Source organism: Myotis daubentonii, chromosome 16, assembly GCF_963259705.1.
Source record: "Myotis daubentonii chromosome 16, mMyoDau2.1, whole genome shotgun sequence".
NCBI lineage: Eukaryota > Metazoa > Chordata > Mammalia > Chiroptera > Vespertilionidae > Myotis > Myotis daubentonii.
The window spans coordinates 39,752,255-39,761,206 of record NC_081855.1 but is presented as its reverse complement, the minus strand read 5'-3'; positions in this window follow the sequence as shown (position 1 = coordinate 39,761,206).

Here is an 8,952-nt window from a genome sequence, read left to right as displayed (position 1 = left end):
GTCCAGCCTGTGCCCTCTCATAGGCTGGGACCCCTTGGGGGATAACCACCTGCTGGCTTATCCACGGGAGGCCCAGATGGCGGCTTGCGCTGTCCCACCCCACCTGCAGTATGTAAATTTAACGGCCATCTTTGTTGCATTAATTTGCATACTCTTCTGATTGGCTGATGGGCGTAGCGAAGGTATGGTCAATTAGCATCTTTGTCTTTTACTAGTGTAGATAAGACTAACTCCCCAAAGAAACTGTGGATTCCTTGACAAATCATGGAGTAGACAAGAGAGCATCCCCATAACTTCCCTTCTCAGCCCAGGCCACATAGCCCTTTAGGAAAGGGAGAAGGGGCCGCAGAAACACCAAGGCCTCTTGGAATGAAAGAGGACCAAGTCCCCCTCTGGTTTGTTTCTTAGCCTCCCACCGCAGGGGCCACCCCTCAGAAAAAGCTTAGTAGATTATCTCCACATCGGTAAATGGCAGTGAGTATCAGAGTCCTGGTTCTGCACGGGTTCTCTCCTGGGTGGATCCATGCACAAGGACTTCACCTTAGTTCAGTTTGCCTGTGGAGGGCTCCAATTGTCTTCTTGCCCAAAATGATGGGAGATACTATATGACAGAAATTTTGAAAACCGCCAGGTGACTCGGTATGTCCAGGTGCACCTGAAAGAAGGAAATAAAATCAGTTCTCAATGTTTCTCCTAGTTTAACTTGGAGTAGCAGAGCTGGATGATTTTGTTGCAACCCTCAGGATTCCAAGGAAACCATTTTGACAGTTGCTTCCCATAGAAGAAGCAGGTCATTCATAAACATACACATTTTATCATGCTGCCATCTCAAAAAGACATAGCATCTAATGCAACTCTGCCAAGTTGTGGCACAACTACTCCGACTAATAAAGAGTTTGAAAATGCTTTTGACAGAAAGAGAACTTGAATGTAATATCAGCAGATGTTTTCCTCAACATAAAACCCTGCCATAAACATTCACAAATAGCATGGGAATTAAAAACCAGGAAGGAAATGAGCGGTTGTTATCTCATGGGAAGGAACATAACTTCCTTACAGACACAAGTGTTCTGTATTCCCTTTGTATCCCATCTAACAGTTGAATATATTGAGAATGACTTCATGTAGTGAATAATTTTCCTGAATACATCAGCAAATGTCCAATAGTCATTGGAGTTTAACAGATGTATCTCAACAATACCATGTATCTCAAAAACCAGAGAAGTATAGTATTGAAAGTAGACCAAGCATGTCAAACTCAAAGGCTAACACGGGCCAAATAAACAAGGTTTAAGTTTATGTGGGCCGCAAAAAAATAAAAGCTTCAATTTTCATAGAAACGTAGGTTTATTTCGATAGAGACATGCGGAATACAAAGGGCTGAAGTAAATGAGTCATTGTTAACATAAAATAATAGAACATTTTAATAAAAATTAATATTTTTTTTCTTAGACATTAACTTACCAGACACTGAATAACTGCACAAATTAACAAGCATAACACAAAAGAACTATTTTTCTTGTTCTCCGAAAGCAAAATATTTCCTGTTGTACACACCAAATAAGTCAGTCCAAGACTAATGACATGGCAATTGGCTGCTAAAATATTTGCTGCTGGTATTAGTGGAGAGAAATGGTACACCTGTGTGTAAGGCGCATAGGGAAAATGAATGCAACACGATGATAGTAATCAGTCATTATCGAACGCTGTAGTCCATCTATATATATAAAGAGGTAACATGCTAATTGGTCCTAATGATGTCACAGTCACAACCGCTAAGGAGGAGGCTGCCTGCACGTGTATGGTGGGGTGTTGCTCCCAGAGGTGGGGTGGAAGCAGGGAGACGCCCGGAGAAGGCCTGTGCCTGGGAGGGCAGGTATGAGAGCCCACAGCACCCCCCTCACCAGTCCTTTGCCACCCACCGCTCACACTCAGAGCGCCCTGCCACACACCTGCCTGGGGAAGGAGCACAGCGCAGCAGGCAGAATGTTTCCATGCTCCCTGCAGGCTCCATGATGGGGCGGAGTCCCCGCATTGCTCTGGGGACCTGGCTGGAAGCAGGGAGGCATCCGGAGAAGGTGGGACCAGCCTGAGGCGACTCGAGGGACTCAGGGCAGGGCTTGAAGTGGCCAGACAGGCCAGAGGGGTCGAGGGGCTGGGCCAGGCGCGCTGGAGCTCTGCCTGGAGAGGTTCGGGTGTCTGGCAGGGCAGCGGGTGGGTGGGCGTGATTTTGCGCGCTGGGCTCTTAGTTATTAATAATTATGTATAACAGGATATTGTAACTATTAAGTTATGAAATTTGTATTAAAATGTTTCTTCAATACCATTATATTGGCTGGGCCCAAAAATATTCATTGTGGGCCGCATGCAGCCCACGGACCACGAGTTTGACATACTTGATGTAAACTGTCATTGAAAAATAAAACATTATTTTAAAAATTAAGGTTAAATTCACATAATATAAAATTAATCATTTTAGCAAAAAATTCGGTGAAATTTAGTACATTCACAATGTTGTACAACCCACCACACTTATCTAGTTCCAAAACATTTTTATCACCCCAAAACAAAAACCCTTACCCATTAAACAGTTACTTTCGTTCCTCCTCCCTCTAGTCCCTCCCTCTAGTCCCTCTAGTTCTTTCTCTTGGATTTACCTATTCTGGGTAGCTCTGTATATACTAGAGGCCTGAGGCACGAAATTCGTGTGAGAGTAGGCCTTCCTTCCCCCAGCTGCCAGCACCGGCTTCCTCCAGCATCTGGACCTGGGCTTCCTCCAGCTGCTGGCAGGCACCCAGGACCTGGGCTTTCTTCGCAGCCATGGCTTCGTCTGGAAGGTCATCCGGACGGATGTCTGGTCTAATTAGCATATTATGCTTTTATTATTATAGCAAAGCCTAAGCAACTGTTGGGACCAAATGACCGAAACAAACAGTCAACCAGTCGCTGTGACATGCACTGACCACCAGGGGACAGACGCTCAATGCAGGAGCTGCCCCCTGGTGGTCAGTGAGCTCTCACAGCCAACCTCCCACGGCCCCTCCCCCCAGCTGGCAGGTGCCCATCAGCCCCTGGCGCTAAACCATTCGTAGAGACCTGCTTCTGGGTTGGACTTTCATACATAGCAGAGCAGCTCCCTCAATGCGATCTATTGAAAGTCAGCCCTCGACACAAGGGGTTTGTCTCACTCGCATCCTCTCCCTTCCCCAGGGGCCACCCGTCCACTGCAGTGTGGTGGCGAGGAAAGGAGGAGGGGGGAAGGCGGGGAACTCGGACCTGGGTTGGGACGGGGAACCAGGGGTGGGTGGCAGCAGACACAGCCCCTTTCTCAGGGGGGCTGAGGGCTGGCTCCCTCTAACCCCCCACCCCCCGCCAGCCAATCTTCCAAGGTCCCTCCCCCCACCTGCACGAATTCATGCAGCGGGCCTCTAGTTTCATATAAATAGAATTATGTCATATGTGATATTTTGTGTTTGACTTCTTTTCACTTGGCATTTTCAAGGTTCATCCTCATTGTAGCATATATTGCATTTCTGATGTTTCTATTCATGGCTAAATAATATTCTATTGTATAGCTATACCAAAGTTATTTATCCATTCATTCTCTGGTGGCCATTTTGGGTAGTTTCAGACTTTTGGCTATTGTGAAAAGTGGTGCTATGAATATTTGGGTACAGGTATTTGAATATACTTTTCAGTTCTCTTGAGTATATATATATGCCTAGGAGTGAAATTGTTGGGACATACAGTCATTCTTTGTTTAAGTTTTTGAGGATTAACTAAACTTTTCCACATGACTCAACCATTCTATATTCAGTTTTACCTTAAAAAATTGTTAAATAATTTTTTAAAAATTATGTTTTAATTGATTTTATAGAGAAAGGAAGAGAGAAAGACACAACCGGAGATCAAACCTGCAATATGAGTATGTGCCCTGATGGGGACTCAAACCGGCAACATTTCAGTGCATGGGACAATGCTCAACCAACGGAGTCACGCTGACCAGGGCTTGATTTTAACTTTTTGAAATAACACTCAGAATCCTGGCCAGGTAGCCTGGTTGGTTACAGCATCGTCCCAATAAGCCAAGGTTGAGAGCTTCATCCCAGGTCAGGGCACATACAAGAATCAATCAATGAATGTATGGATAGGTGGAACAACAAATCGATGTTTCTCTCTCTCTTTCTCTCTAAAATCAATATAAAAATACTTTGTAAGCATCAAGTGATACCTATCATGGACTTAATGGTAAGTTAAATAAATCATGATCGTAAGTTTGCTTATTGGGGTCAGATCAAGGTGAGCTCCTTATATGATTTTAGGCTATTTTTACATGCTGCTTCAGTTTCATGTGAAAAGCGTTTCCAACAAGGGGATCACGGGGTTTTGGCTATAACTTCTATATCCATTTCCATGGTTAGGATGGTTAAAGGGTTGTCCTGATATGACAAGTTTGTGGGTTTGATCCTGGTCAGGGTACATACAAAAATCAACCAATGAATGCATAAATAAGTGGAACAACAAATCAATGATTCTCATTCTCTCTCTCTCAAATCAATAAATTAAAAAAGAAAATGTTGCCCTCTCAAAGGTTACCTTCCTGGCCAGTTCTTGCCAGCCAGGGAGCCATTATATATTTGCTTATCCGCTCTGGTCCAGGATATGTTGGTATTATCTAAATCTTACAGAAAGAACTCACTTCCCAACGCTGTAATCCCTAAGTCCCGACAGCAGAAGAAAATCACATTCTCCTCTTTTGAAATCTGCATTCTAAAAGGTGAGGGAAATGTGGTCTCTGTAGCAGTTCCATGAAGGAGCGGCACTTTGAATAAAATATATGCCCCTCATTCTTCACACAATAAAAATCCATGTGAAGGCATCGGGAGGCCAGCTGTTTAGTATTCTGTAGTGAGGCATTATGCTGTACAGGCAGCAGTGGCAGACCTGATATGCATTTTAAGAAAAGTTTTATTTCATCCTAACATTTCCTTTGCTCTTTCTGGAAGGTTAGTTAGCCCTTTTAAACTTAGCCTAATTCTTTGAATGCTCAAAAACTGTAAATGAATATAGTACTAAAATCTTGGTCAAGTAAAATTAGTTTACATCCTATTGCTTTAACTTTTTTACTTGCTACACTTGCAAGTGATATTTAAGCATAAAAAAAAAAAAAAGCATTATGAAACCAGAAAGTTTTCCTAGGGAAATTTTCATAGTTTAAGGAAAATGTCCAAAGTTCAAATTAAGATATGAACAGGGTACTGCATTTAGAAATGTTAAAACTTGAAGTTTTTTTACTGCACTGTTGTTACTCACATTAAACAATACAGCCGTATGTACAGCAATGCAGAATTAAGAAAAGGCATATCTGTAACACCTACCTTCTTCCTTTGTATTAAGCTGCTTCTGTTGAGAACATTATTTTTACAGCCTAAAGTTCATGAAACCTTGGCCCAGATGTTTGTTTGTGTGGGTATATAATGTCTATTTGGCTACTTTTATAATTCATACAGAACAATCCTTTTCCTTTGTCCCAGTAACACCAAATGTGCTTTAGATTTTGGGGTACTAAAAGCTTTAAGAGTCCTTAATGGGTTTCAGATACAAGACCACCTGTAATGAAGATGGGAGTGCCTTATTTAATACTAATTTAATGGGATTCGTGCACATGATACATGCTAGATGTGGCTGAAACTTGGGCTGGTAACTCTGATCACAAGTAGTTCCTATTTCACTGACTGGGCCCTCTTAACAGTAGGTATGAGGACAGCTCTTGTGGAATTTGTCATCATGGTCACTGGGATAAGATTTAAAATATTAATAGCTTTGCCAGGAATTGGTCTCCCTCTGGTCTACCACACTGTTCCTTTGTACATAAACATCCTTTTGGCTTTAAAAGCCAATGTGTAAACTGAGTGAAGGGTACACATTTACTCTCTGCATAATCTTTTCTCTGAATCTATTTCTTAAAACCAATATGCAGATATGAAAGAATTGAAACTAGGACTTGTCCACTCATGTTCATTGTAGCACTAGTCACAATTTGCCGGAAGCCGGTCCATCCTTGCTGCTTGACACAGTTGCTACAGGAAAGAAACATCTGCACAGCATGTTTCAAGGGACCTGGCGTACATAGCATACTGTTCTTAATGTTTGCTCCCCTTAGCGCTATGTGTTTTAACCAAGGTCACCTCTCCGAGAAAGGTTGTTTCCCTAGGTAAGGATTTTTCCCTGAAGTTAGGGAGGGAATAAAACCCCTTAACTAAGTGCCAAGCGGGTAATTAATCACTTTAACTACGAACAATCATGCTTAAGCTACATAATCTTTACTCCCTGGAATGGAGATAAGAAACACCCTAACCTTTGGAATAGAGATTGATAGGATTGGAATCAACTGGTATAAATACAGATGTAACAAGACAATAGGACACAGAACCTAGACACAGAACCTAGAGACAGAACCTAGCGAGAGAACATGGCAAAAGATCCTGGACAGAAACTGGCCACAGAACCTAGAGACAGAACCCAGCCAGAGAACATGGCTGAAGAACCTAGAGACAGAACCTGGCAACAGAACCTGGACAGAACCTGGCACCAGAACTTGGCTGGAGATCCTGGCTAGAGATCCTGGCTAGGCTGCTGATCAACTGAACGCTGTCTCCGTGTCATTCCTTCTTCGCCAACTCCATCCACACCTTTGGGGACACCTGGACCTGCTGGGGTTGGACCCCAGCAACAATTGCCAAAAGGCAGCCAACAACCCAAGTGAGCGTCAACATATAAACAAAATGTGATACATGCACATAATGGAATGCTCTTCAGCCATACACGGTTCTGACACATGCTGCAACATGGATGGACCTTGAAGACATTATGTTAAGTGAAATAACCAGACACAAAAAGACAAATATTGTATGATTTCACTTGTATGGAGTATCTAGAGTAGGCAAATTCAGAGACAGAAAGCAGAATTTATTGAGGGCTGGGAAAAGATAAACAGGGCTCCCAATCTTAGAGAAAATAGCAGATGATGAAACTTCTTCAGTCTTCAAAAAGATGTCATTCAATTCTTTCAACATAGCAATTATTAGGCTCCAAGTTTGGAACATTGTTTTCTATACACTGAAAAAGCGAGAGTGTTTCTCCACATCTCAGGAAACACAACAAAACCAGTTTCAAATCGATAGACTCAAAAACAAAGGCACTGGATAAGCATCACGTTGTAGCACAATCCTAACTTCATTGATGACCATGGTCACTCAGTATTTTTTCTCAGAAAATATTAAAAAAAAAAACCCAACATAGTTCTTTTCTAGTATTTAAGTGTTGTCTGGAGGAGTGGTTCTCCAAATGTGGGCCATGGATCAGCTGCATCTGCATCATCCAAGAACTTGTTAGAAATGAAAATCCTTGGGTCCCACCCCAGACCTACTGGATCAGAAACTCTGGGGTGGGGGTCAGGCAATCTGTGTTGTAACAGGCCCTGTGGGTGATTTTGATGTGTGCTGAGTTCGACAACCACTGGTCAAGAGCACAAGTAGGCATGGCCTGTCCTACTTGGGGGGGGGGGGGGGGGGGGGCGGGCCAGTAAGTGCAAAATGTTTTCCCACTACTTAAGAACAAGTGGAGAGAGATAACATGATTTTTAAAGAAAAATGAAAATTATCTATCAATTTTTGTTTTGTTTTAAACAGTAAGAGAATTAAAAAGAGAAGCAATCTTTTAAAGTATGAGTTTATTGTCCAGGTTTTCTTAAATACCCACAATTTGGTGCTTTTATTGCAACTAAATCCAGGAGCTGAAAACAACTTAAGTACTTTTATCATACATTTAACACTTATAAGAGATAGATTGAAACAGTATGAATTTTAAAGAGGAGGTTTTTTAATGATTCAATAACAAGATATGGAAACTGAGATACAGAAATAGTTATTGAACTCTAAAATAAAAACATGTTATATAGAAATAAAAGGATAAAAGGTGTTTCACTTTTTAAAAATCCTAAAAACAGAGGCTCATCACCTCTCCTGCTGGTTAGTAACCTAATCATGAAAATGATGAGTTAAGTATTAGCTTCTCTATTTAAATAAAGTGGCTCTGTCCTTTTCATGAATGCTAGTTTAGGTCTGAAATGTAAAACAGGATTTTAGGTTAAAAAAAATCACAAATATTGTACCACCTAGGGTAACAGATTCTTCTTTATAACCCTAAGAAGTTGGTAATAACTCTTAAATTTGCTTGGACAGAAAAAACAAACAAACAAGAAATGGGTGAGCAGTTAAGCAAGTCAAGTGGGATTGGGTCACTGGGACACGGTTAACAAGTAGCAGCAAATCAGAACACACAAGGAGCTTCGCCGAGGGTGAGCACTTTAATAAAAAGAGGAGCATTTGAGGTCTTTACAACAATGTATTTGGCCAAAGAGGCCAGGTTTGGCAGATACAAAGGGAATGAGTCCCCAGAAAGACGAAGTTAATGAGAAGCTAAATTCAAACTGGCTCCAATTTGATTTACAAATTAACAATGCAAAATAATTTTATTTTCTATCTTTTTCACTCAAAAGAAAATTAAAACCATATTCTAACTGCTAGTGTGAAGTAAATGCTTCTGAACTTGTGATATTTTTGGTTAGTTTTTAAAGATAAGTGATAGCAGATGTTGTTATTAATGTGACCAATACATTAAATTTCTAAAGAATAAAATTAGATTAATATTATATTATTATTCACTATGACTCAGCATAAATAGTAGAGGTCCCACAAATTGTCCTTAGCCATGGGATCATGGGACAATTTAGTGACCATTATATGGAAAATGAATTATGAGAAATGTTTCCCTCTCTACATTTGTATTTTATAAAAAGTAGCCTTATACTTTCTTCATTTAACATTTTAAATAACCTTCTAACATTGTTTCATTTTTCTCTGAAATAAATCAAATTTTAAAAACTTCCAA